Genomic DNA, 12,893 nt, shown 5'->3' on the forward strand with positions numbered 1-12,893 from the left:
ATAGTGCTAGGTCAAAGTAAAATGAAGTCCCAAAGTCAACCTAAAAAGATCAAGTCAAAATCCCCAAAAATATAGGCCCAAAACTGGACTGAAATCTAGAAAAAGTCTGCAGGTGTCGATCCCTGCAACACAGGTGTCGACCCCCCCCAAATCTGGTGTCGACACTAAAAAACAATAAGCAAATTCTAGACAAGGGTCGACCCTTGCCAGATTGGTGTTGACCCTTGTGGCCAACAACAAAAAGAAGGTGTTGACACCTCCAAGACCGGTGTCGACCCTAGAATAAGATTTTTAAGTTCCCAAACAACTTTTCAATGTAAACAAGTGTGAATGAGCAATCCCAACAAGTTTAAATTGATTTGTACTCCTTCAAAACTAAGATGCAATAACACTAAAAATTCTCAAAATAAAATAAAGGATTCACATGCACTTCCCAAAAGCTTTGAAGGGCACGAGTGCTACAATACTATTTTTGTTCTGTTTTGTTTGTTTTTTTTTTTTTTTTTGTTTTTTTATACCAATTCACGTTTTAGGAAACAATAAAATGTTCTTTTCTAATTTTAAATTTTTTTTTTGCACTAAAATGGAAATTATATAAGTGTGTCAACCTTTCTTTAATTTTGAATAACAATAATAATAATAATACCAAACAAATCAAATATACATATAGATACGGATATGAAACGCTAACCCTAGAATTGTCAGACAAATTCAAACAAAAACTTTGGGTTAGCGCTAACCCTAATTCTGATTTCAAATTCAATTGAAAACCCTAGAACATTTTCACAATTCAAAACCACAAGATTTTACCAATTCAAAACCACAATTTCAATTCACAAAGCCTATTCCACCTACATTGATATCAATTTCAATTCACAACATTTTCACATTCACAGATCCTATTCTACCAACATTTTCATCAATTCACAACATTTTCACATTCACAAACCCTATGCTACCCACATTGTACCCACATTCACATTTTCACAAACAAAATAAACACATATAAAATTCAAACTGAGAGAGAGAGAGACAGACAATCATACCAGCGAGAGAGAGAGAGAGAGAGCAGAGAGCGACCCACAGAGAGAGAGAGAGTGAGAGCAGAGAGTGAGAGAGAGCAGAGCATGGTTCGGAGGGGAAAAAAATGAAGTGTGAAAAGCGTGGTTGCAAATGAGGGGGGTGGGTGTTTTTATATAAGTTATAAAAGCGTGGTTACGAACCATGCTGTAGACACCCCATTTTTAACTGTCCTCAAGACTTGGATGTTCTTGCAGGGTACATCCAGCAACAAGTTTGATTGCTTGTCAAGTGCTCGACTTTTGCGACGGAATGCTCCAGGTTTGATCTTTTGAGACCCAATTTCCATTCTGTCTCATATTTGGACCATGTGTTGGTCTTTGCATAGTGATGCTCTAGATGGCCTGCCTGCCATCATTAAGGGTTGTCGGCCATGGGCTTTGCCCTGTCGGCCATCAATGAGGCACTGCCGGCCACCACTGATGGCCGGCCAGCCACCAATGCTTTAGTAGATATTTTTGCAGATATTTTGACAACTGTTTGCACAGATTAGCTCATCTGCTTGCATGTGGAGGGTTGGATCTTTTCAAAGGGCTTTTGTATCTCCTATATATAGAGCTCCTCTATATGTATGCAAAGGGTTACAAGTTTGAGCTGAGTTAGAATTCTCTCTCTCTCTCTCTCTCTCTCTCTCTCTCTTTCTCTCGAATCCTCTCTCTCTATATTTTAGGCCTGAAGTGTGTTTTCTTTACATATTTGCACTAGCACCCTTAGCCAAACACCTCTACCTTAGAGTTGAAGTTCTTGGAGGCCTTGTTTGAGCTCCTTGGCATGGTTTTGGCTCAGAAGTTTGGCTGTTTGCTTGCTATTTTAGTGCTATGCTTCAAGGGTGAGAATTTTTCTCTTTTAAGCTTTGTTTTACTTCATTGCTTTTCCACCTTTGTGTGCTACTTTAAAGCTGGTTTTAGCCTCTAAAAGTTAAGTTTTTAAGGTCTTAAAATGGTGGTGTAAGCCTTGTGTGGTTAGGTGGTGGTTCACTCCCTTTGCTCTTTGGCTTGTAAAGCCTTTTGAGCCAACTTCCTAAGCTTTTGAAACCTCCTCTTCTTAGTCTTTTAACCACTGAATTCCAAAGGAATTTCAGTGGTAGAAAGTTGGTTTTGAGGACCACAATAGGAGGGGGTGGTCCCTCCTCTCATATCTTGTTTGCATATGTTGATGGCTTAGTAGTTGAGCATGTTTTTCTACCATCTCATGGCTTCATCTCAGCATGTTTTTGGCTTTGTTTTAACATGTTATAGCTCTGATTTTGGTTGGTTAAGTCACTTGTTGCTTGCTTCTTACACTTGTAGTGTAATCTTGTTCACTAGCCTTGCATGCCTAATGAGTTAGCTTATTATTCTAGCATGTGTTGGCTCCATTCCAACATGTTTTTGGCCTTTCTTTGACATGCTTAAGCTCTGTTTTGAGTAATATTGGTCCTTTGGGACTTGCTTTGTATAGCCATAGTGTAGTTAGCTTCACTAGCCTTCTGTTTTGGGGCCCTTAGCGAGCTTTGCTTGTGATGTTTGCATGATATAGCATCATTTAGCATGTGATTTCAGTGCATGTAGCATTGTCACACTCTCACATATTCCACTTCTTCATTGCTTTTGAAGGTTGTGTGTTATGCCTTGTTTGAAAGCCAATACATGAAGCATGTTTTTCCTGCTTTGCATGCTACCATTTCAACTCATTTTAGCCATTGTTTTGGCATGATTGAGGTCTGTCTAGGGCTGGTTTGGCCATTTGAATGTGTTGTTGCATGGTTCTAGTGTAATGCTCTTCACTAGTTTCAATGCTTAAGTCTCTTAACATGTTGTACATGAGTTGTTTGCATGTTAGAGTCTTGTGTTTCATGCCATTTCAGCATTGAAATTCTGCCACCTCCCTCATTTCTTCATTTTTCTATTTGTTTTGAGGCTTGGTTGGTCTTAAAGTTGTCTTTAAGCTTGAGATTGAGGCTTATGCTTAAATGGCTTTAACCCTCTTTTAAGGGTTCCTCCTAGTCAAAGGCATAACTTCTCTCATGTCTTAAGTCATCTTTTGATTGACCTCTTCCTCTCATTAGAGGACTTTCACATTGGACTTAACCGGTTAATGAATGGCTCGGTAATGTAAAATGTGTACACAAGAATTGAATCAAGTAAAACATGCCAAGATAAGCATGTCATATGTGCATTGCATTGTGTTCAATCGGACGTTATATTGAACACAAGGAAGATTGGTTCATTTCATACTTGAAGTGATGAAAATGAGCCAATCCCCTTTGTCTCCATTGCCTTTGATTATCCATGATAAGGTAGTGGTCCTAGAGTCTTGTTTGTCTAGCATTTATTGAATGTGTACAAGTTGGATCTTTGGCCATCATGCATTCAAAATGCTTGATTGATGGTTTTAGATCCAATGGTGCAACTCCTTTGACGTTTTATGATGATAAGGAGGGGCACGGTACAAACATACCCTTGGGAGACCCATTTATTTTCCTCTATTTTGTGCTCTGTTACAGTTTGGTGTTGCAGCACACCAGTGGCCAGCATTGCTTCATCATTGGCCGGCAGTGCACATCCTTGGCCGGCAGATGGCCGGCAGGCCACTGGTGCACTCCCCAGCATTGTTTTGGTAAGGTTCAACAGAAGTTCTTAGAGACACCCTGCAAACAGAACCTCTAAAGAGCAGCCGGAGGGCATTTCGGAGCGGCAACCGAGTGTATGCATCCTCCATTATCCGAACCAGAGCTGAGGTAGTGTAGTTTGTAGTTGAATGCTTTACTTGTTAGTTAGCATGGGTTTGTAATTTGATTAATTAATTTGTTAATTAGTTAAAGTGTTGTAATAATTAGCAAGTAGTTTACTAGTTATTCATTTTGGTTGTGTAATAATTAGTCTACTTAGCTTAATTAGATTAATTGATTAGCTTAGCTTAGATTAGCATAGCTTAGCTTATTTATTCGGACCCTCTGTCGAGAGGGCGCAATGTTGTAATAAGCGTGTGTGTGTGTGTGCATGTCTTCCAACTCCACGTCTTTCTCCCTTTTACTTAACTGCTTTCGATGGTTAGTTTTAGGGCATTTTTCAATTGGCATACCTTATGCTTGCATGTTTGTATCATTCATTCGTATTGCATGTATCGGGCTCGGCGCATCATTCACACTGCATCGCATTTCAATACTTTTTTGAATACATGTTATCAAAGTGTTGCATTCATGTGCCATAGTAGATAGCCGAGCCTATTTAATTGTATTTTGCATGTGTTGCATTAGGCATCTTGTATAGTTAGGATCATGCATGATTTCTAACTAGCTTTTGTTTTAGCTCGGAGTACACTATAAGTTTTACGCTTTAGCATACTTGCATGAGTGTGAGTGTTGCCATGATAACATGCTTGCCATGAGGCTATTTGCTTAAGTGCTAAACTGCATGAATGCCTGTGGATGAAGGCTTGATTGCTTGAATTTGGACAATTCATCGAATGTGAGTTTTAAGCCCACTTTGCGAAGTGGCAAAATCATGTTTTAAAGCTGACTTGAAGGTGGCAAATCCGCGCTTTAGCCTACTTGCGAGTAACACTTTCAAACCATTTTGAAAAACAAACATGAGTTGTTTTGTTCCAATTCTCATGATTGAGTCTATACTTGTATGTTGTGCGCATCACATAGTAAAGTTAGATTAATAACTGGAATAAGAACACATGTGTTTATAAAACAACATATCATGCTTAGTAGAGGCCGATCTTTAATCGAGCGAGCGGGGGTGCTCATTTCAGGACCTTTCTTTCTCGTACCCAAGTTCCTGAGTCGAGGCAACTTTGGTGATGACGGACACGTGGCCTTAGGCACGAGTCAGGGTTTCCTAAATTTTCCAAAAAAAAAAAAATTAGGTGGCGACTCTGTAATCTGGCAAATCAGTCTAGTTTTGGCATTATTTGATTCAAAATTGATTTTTCAAAACCAATTTCCAGATTTAGACTCTTTAGTGATTTATCAGTCTTGCATTGAACTTTGTGAGATTAGATTTAGAACCGTGACAGTAGTCCAAACTGTAGTAAGACCAATTCGCGCCTTCTTTGAAAGGGGGGCGCGCGAAGAAAGTCGGGTGCTACAGTTTCTAGCGACTCTGTTGGGGATTTAGAGAACTTGACTCGAACATCATGATATCTTGTTTTATCTACACTTATGTGTTTTTTTTTTTTGCATTGCATTTGTATTGGTGCGCTTAAGTCACAGTGTTTGCCATCTGCTATTCCTGAACGGTTTGTCAGAGGCTTGCTTGGAAAAGCGTGCCATAAGGTTGACCGGTTACGGGCTTTGCCACGATGGGAACACAAACCTTGGATCTAGATCATCGCCGTACCATTTGATCCACCTTTCACTTCTCGGTGTTTGGTGTGAGGAATATATTAGGTGGTCTTGCTGAGGCATCCTTTTTGACCATTCGACCTAGTTTCATATTGGAAGCCATAGAGACCATTCCAAGCTAGGACATGTTGCTCACCCGAATGTAGGTTGTTTGAAACCGTTTGCTTGTGTAGCGAACCCCTAGCTCCTGACAAAATAGGACAGGGAAACCCTACCCCACGATAGGGGTGTTTTTGGCTCCACTTGCTTGATATGTGCTTTTGGAGTGTGATTCTACAGAGAATGTATGTATCAGTTGCAACTCTGGGTATCAGTCTGAGGACATCAGCGTTTGAGGGTATCAGTTTGAGGCAGAAATTTTGGGGGCAAAAATCAGTGTTTGAGAACAGAATATCCAGCTTATAATGCCAACTGTGTGTTGTTCTTATCTAAGCTGAGATGCTGTCCGTTTTCTGATTGTTGTTTCGTTTCTTTTTGCTTTATTTTCCTTTTTGCAAGGTAGTGTTTTCATCATTGCTTCCGATAAGGCAGACACCTCTTGAGCACTCTGGACCAGAGGTAGAAGGCTTTCTAGATCTGAGGATCTTATTGATGGACGACCAGTGTTTGCTTCATTACCCCTGGTTACAAGATGGAGGGTAGTCAGGCATAGGGCACCAGTACAGCAGTTGTTAGTTCAGCGGTCACTATCTGATTCACCTGTGCGCAGTAGGGATTAGTTTTCTGTTTCTACCTCGGAAAAGGGTATATTCCTGTTCAGACAGATCAGAATTTTACAGTCAGTTTGGAGAAAATGATGCGTCAACTCCAGCAGACAATGGAGTCTATGCAGTGTGATATTGGTCGCCAAGCGGAGGTTACCGCTCGTCAGACAGATGTTGTAGCACAGTAGGCAAAACTAATTGCTAGGCTTCAACAATAACAGAAACCACAACAAGTCGGAGCATCTGCTTCGCATCCACTCCCACCCCCACCTAGAGTTTCAATACTTGGGGATACAGCTACCGTCCAGGAGAATACGGATGTTCCAACAGGGCTAATCCCACCACCAGTCCTACCACAGACTTTAAAAGCACCGGCCTTCCCAACAGACACGCCGTTCGAAATTGAGTCTGATCCTACTGCTTTGAAAGTCAGTAAGCTTGAAAAGCTATTTAAACGAGCTCAGGGTGTTAACTCAATCCCAGGCATAGAGGATGGATACACGGATTCGACGGTGACATTGCCAAACAGGTTCAAGATGCCTCACATAGATCGCTTTGACGATTCGAGCGATCCTATGGTTCACTTGAGGTTGTTCTCGGACATTCTGCACCCGATGGGCTTGACCAGACTCCTGAAACTATCTGTCTTTGGTTGGTCCCTGTCGGGTATTGCGGCCACTTGGTATGCCAAGCTAGAGGATTCAGTGAAACGGAGTTGAGAGGAGATGGCTGAGGCCTTCATCGCCCAGTACGCTTACAACACCCAAATTGAGGTCACGACTCGTGATCTCGAAGCAACTAGACAAGAGCCAAAAGAGGGCTTTTCTGACTTTGTCACTCGATGGAGAGCCAAGGCCTCTATGATGACAACTCGACCACCCGAAAAGGATTAGATAAGGATGGTTGTGAGCAACTTGCAACCTAAGCTGATGCAGAAAACGATCGTCTTACCCCTCCCCACCTTTGTTGATTTGCATGAGATTGGGGTACAGATTGAAGATGCTATGAAGTAAGGTCTGATTGACCAGGAAAGGGAGCAGCCCAAGAGGGCGCTTACACGCGGTTCGAATGTAGCTACAAGTAGTAGTGTAGCCGCCAGAACTTCTGACGTTGACATGGTCACCACCATGCCAAAAATAGCTACACCCTTCACCGGTGCATCCGGAACCAGCTCACAACTAGTAAAAAATCCACCTCGGGGTCAGAGGACTTTGTCTCTGCTTTATATGTCTTTATCAACGGCCTTGAAGGTCTTGATCAAGAACGGGCATCTGAAGCCCTTGGAACCTCGCTCGCTACCAAATAACCTCCCTCCAATACATAACCCAGCCAAATATTACGTCTTTCATCAGTAGCACGGTCACGACACCGACCTCTGCTTCAGACTGCATCATGAGATCCAGGATTTCATTGACAACACGGTGATTGCGCCTCCCGAGAAGCCAAATGTCACCACAAACCCTTTTCCACCACATAACAACCCTTCTCATCCACCCAGGCAGATAAACCTAATCCAAACCACGACCGTCTCGTACGACCCTAGTATATACATCACTCCCTTCCACCTACCCAAGCCTGAGGTGTTCATCCTAGACAGCACAGACCTGTGTATGATGAGCACCTCCCTAACCCAGCCCAAACCAGTGGTGGTGACTGTCAAAGACAAGATTGGGGTGACCTTGGAGAAGAATGAGAATGTTGGTTCAGAACCTGAGGGATCTAAGGGCTTAACGGAGGAAGCATACAACCCATGTGGTTATATTATGTCAACAGACCAGGCTAAGTCGAGGATAGAATTGCCAACTGGAATGGAGGCACATGTTGTTTGGGAGGACGGGCCGAGTTAGGGGCTAGATGGCCTTGCCGAGCTAGAGGAGGACATTGGTAATCTACAGTTCTTTAACGAGCAGGATCCGGGGATGTGAGCATTAATTGGTTCGACCTGAATAGATTGACATATAATGTAGGGTGGCTTAGTGACGAGCCAGATGTTGTTGAGGTGCCTCAATCAGAACAGGGTCAATTAGAAACAAGAAAATCTGCGGTGGCCGGAATGGCCAAGAATAGGAAAGAATTGCCAGAGAGCACCGGTGCTAAGAATTTTGCTCAGGACTTGGGCAGTTTGAGTACAACAGACACTGAATAGGAAGTCACATTGAAACGGTTTGAACAAGACAAAATCGAGAATGATAACAGGGCTAGAAAAGCCAAGGCACTTGAGGGGACAGAATGTGTTGAGAACACGGGAACAGTTACAGTGGGACCGGATAGTTGTTTATCGGTCGCTGATGGGATGTGGTGGGAAGATGATGATTTGCGTCTTGCTCATACGGATGAAGACTAGGGTCAGAATCAACCAGATGACAACTGGTACACCGAGGAGGTCGACCATATGACCCGAAGTGGGCGGTACTTCAAGCCCCCACATTTGGACCAACCGGAGGCGTTCGGGAAAGACAAGGAAGCAGAAAAACAAAAAGACAGACTGCTAGAGGAGGAAGCTGTACTGAAGCAGCTAAAGAAAATTCAGGCAGACATCTCCATCTGGGGACTGCTTATGGCCTCAAAAGTTCATAGACAAGCCGTCCTTTCAGCCATGGACAAGGCTAAACTTTCGATCGATACAACTCCAGAGTTGTTGGTGGGACTGGTGTTCCCGGGTGGCGCTTCACCAACCTTGACATTCACAGACAAAGAACTACCGCCTGAGGGTGCTGAGCATAACAAGCCGTTGTATATCTCTGTGGAGTGTAAGGAGAAATGGATACCGGTGGTCCTGGTTGATACGGGATCTATAATCAATGTATGTCCGTCACGAACAGTGTATGTTATCGGGTTGAAGACCGCAGGTTTCGCACCAACAGCCTAGGTAATTCGGGCCTATGATAACACTAGTCGGGAGGTGATGGGGACGGTATGGATCAAAACTCAAGTTGGCCCGGGGCAGCATGACATTGAGTTTCATGTCTTAGATGTTCCAGCCACCTTCAATCTACTACTTGGACAGCCGTGGCTGCACCAGGTGAGAGCCGTCTCTTCCATCTTACACCAGATACTAAAGTACCCCCATGGGAAGGGGGTGGCAATAGTTTTTGGGAACTTTTCCATACATCTGTTGCCAGAGGTTTCTACACTGGTTTTGGAAATTGAACACAACGTGGAGGATGTCTTTCTGTCGGGATTCACCATGGCTGAGGCTTGGGTAGTACAGGACTTGCTGGTTGTTGATGAGGGACTGTATGTTAGTGCGCAATCTGTTTACCTCATGAACAAGCTCCAACACATGCCCGAAATGGGATTAGGATGAAGTGGCCGGAAGGGTGTCGCTGCATTGGCCGAAGTGCCACAAAACCCTTATACCTTTGGTTTAGGTTACTCGCCTACCAGAGAGGATTGGGCAAGGAAGGGAAGAGAAATGGCCGGAAGAGCCAAGGCTAAGCAAGTTAGGAAGTACTATGAGTTGGTGCACAGACCTATCCAAGGAACCCTGAACGGACGCTTTGTCTGGGAGGGGAAAGATTTCCCGTTTCACGGCTTTCTGGAGCCATGGTTGAATTCAGAGAAGCGGCGTTTGCTCGACTTCGAGATCTTTTTTGACCTTCAGTTATCAGGGGATAAAGTTGTGGAAGAGCAGACTGACCCACTAACTGTGGCTGAGTCGTGCAAGGAGGATGAAGTCTGAGGGCACAGAAATTAAGATGGGGGTAGCGCTGGCCTGTCTCCTCTCAGATCCTTAGATCACACCGGAGTGCTTGGGGGATGATTTTTCTGTTTCCATGATTGGGGACCAAGCGGCTGTGGGCTCTTCTTCTGGCATTCTGGATGCATCCATCGCACCTTCCCTCATCTGGCAATATGAGGAAGGCTTTTTATCTAGCAATTCTGAGTTTGGTAGCGAACCAGAATCTGATTCCACAGATTCTGTGGAGTCAGAATCAGATTCTAGTTCGTCTGAGTCAGAGTCTGGTATTCCTGGGGTTGATAACCCGGATGCCGTTGTTAAGTCCAGGTTGTCTTTTTCATTTTTCTTTGAGTTTGTTGTAACCAAAGAATTAGACGAACTGGATGTTGTTAATGAGAATGGTGCAACTGTGGCTTCTGAGTACTTTTTTGTGCCTTTAGTTTATTGCATTAATTAGGACTTTCAAAGCGCTGATGAAAACGACAAGGAAGAAATTCCTCCGATTTTGAAACATTTGATTGACCGAGAGCAGGAGAGGTTTGTAAAACCTTTGGTTGATGAAATCACCTCAATTAATGTTGGTACTGAGAAGGATCCGAGGTTGGTCCAGATCGGGTCCACGTTGTCTTATGAGGAACGCGAGCGCTTAGTCGCTTTATTAAAAGATTTCAAAGATGTTTTCACGTGGTCCTAAGAAGACATGCCTGGAATCGATCGTGAGATTGTACAGCACCAGATCCCTCATGACCCAGAGGCCCGACCTATTAAGTAGAAGCTCCGAAGGATCCGCTTGGACTGAGCTTTGAAAATCAAAGAAGAGGTCACCAAGTAGATTGATGTAGGGTTCCTGTTAGTATCTGAGTATCTGACTTGGTTGGCCAATATAGTTCCGGTGCCGAAGAAGGATGGCAGAATTCGGGTATGTGTGGACTTCAGAGATCTGAACAAAGCCAGTCCAAAAGACGACTTTCCTCTGCCGCATATCGACGAATTGGTGGATTTCACTACTGGGCATACTCTGCTCTCATTCATGGATGGGTTTTCAGGCTACAATTAGATTATGATGGCATCCAAAGACCGGGAGAAGACTGCTTTCACTACCCTGTGGGGAACTGTAGACGTCCTCGAACATCTCGGGAGGGAATCCCCTGTTCTGTTTGTTTGTGGGTCACTACAGTTCGGACTCAAATTGTCACGGTTCTTAATCTGATTTCACAATGTGCAATGTGAGATTGATAAATCATCAAAGAGTCCAAATTCGACAAATCGTTTTGAGAAAACAGATGTTTAGAAAGAAGAGCCAAACATGGACTGCTTTGCCAGATACAGAGTCGCCACCTAAATATTTTTTATGGGGGAATTTAGGAAACCCTGACTCGTTTGCCTAAGGCCACGTGTCCGTCATCACCAAAGTTGCCTCGGCTCGGGAACTTGGGTACGATTGGGGAAGGTTAGCTATGAGCACCCCCCCTCGCCCGCCCGATCCGAAGATCGGCCTCTACTAACCATGATATCTAGTTTTGAAAACGTTATGTGTTCTTATTTTGATTAATTAGCTAATCTTACTATGTGATGCGCACAACACAAAAGTATAGACTAGATCGCCTAATTTGGAACAAAGCATTGTATATCCGTTTGTTCGGAAAATGGTTTGAAATTTGCTACTCGCAAGTAGGCTAAAATACGGATTTCAACGAGTTGTTCCAACTCAAGCAATCCAACCTTCACCCACAAGCATTCAGGCAGTAATATCACATAAGCGCATAGCCACATGGTAAGCATGCTGTCATGTTAACATTCACACTCATGCGAGATGCTAAAGCATAAATATTTACAGCGTACTCCGAGCCAAAACAAAGAACATGTTAGCAATCAAACGTATGATCCAAGTCCATGTTAAATGGCTAATGCATCACAGGCAAAATGCAATCCAGAATAGGCACGGCTAATCCTAGGATGGCATGTGAAATGCAACAAGTAACATGTATTCAAGTTAGATTTGAAATACTATGCAGTTAGCATGATGCGCCGAGCCCGGTGCATGCAATACTGATGAATGAATGCACGCATGCATAGCATAAGGTATGCTAAATTAAATATGCTCTAGTACTAACCATCAAAAGCAGGTAAGTAAAAGGGAGAAAGAAATGGGGGTTGGAAGACATGCACACACACACCGACACTTATTACACATTCGCCCTTGCTCGGAGGGACCAAAAGAATAATACAAATTAATTAACCTACAAGCTAATTAATTATTATAGACCACTTAACTAGTTAAGCAAATTAACTAAGCTAAGAAAGCAATAAAACAGCCTCGGGAAAAGGGTCCAATGCATGCGTGCTCGGGTTTGCTCAGAAATCCGTCACCATGCACAAGCTGCCTCTGTTTATCCTGCTCTGCTCTTCTGAAAATTGCAGAAGTCCCAAGGAACGCTCTCTGAACACTGTGGAGCATCACCGACTAAGGGAAAACATCACCGACCATGGTAGAAGGGTGATCGACTAATTATTCAGCTCTCGGCCATCCATCATTGGTCGATCGGCACTTTATGCAGTCGATCGGCCATATTTATCTGCAGAATCCTGTTTTGACAGCAGTAGAGGGCAAACATGGCATGGCAATGCATTTCAGGCAAATGTTTGCACAAACTCCCTCATCATGTTCATGACTCAAAGGAGGATGGTCCTCGACCCTTGGGCCACCAATCGCGCATTTCAATGCGTGATGGCCAAAGAGGCCAAGTTATGTATTTTGATGTCAAATGAAATGCAAACCAAATAAACACATAAGGCCCAACCTCTATCACTTGATCAAGAGACAAGGCATGCATGCTCAATGCAATGCAACCTTGACATGTGAGCTAAGTATGCAATCATGAGCATGAAAGCAAGTAATGTGTACTAAGCACATAACCTAAACAAACAAACATGCAAGGCATGTAACAACATGTGCAAGCTAACAAACATGCAATATGCAATGCAAACATGCGAACATGCAAACATGCAAGACACGTAACATGTTAAGCAACCAAGAAAAAAGGAAGAAAACATGCTGAATGCAATGTGATTTCAAGCATGCAACACATGCGAG

The sequence above is a fragment of the Camellia sinensis genome, chromosome 6, assembly GCF_055761805.1.
Source record: "Camellia sinensis isolate YWXY chromosome 6, ASM5576180v1, whole genome shotgun sequence".
Lineage (NCBI taxonomy): Eukaryota > Viridiplantae > Streptophyta > Magnoliopsida > Ericales > Theaceae > Camellia > Camellia sinensis.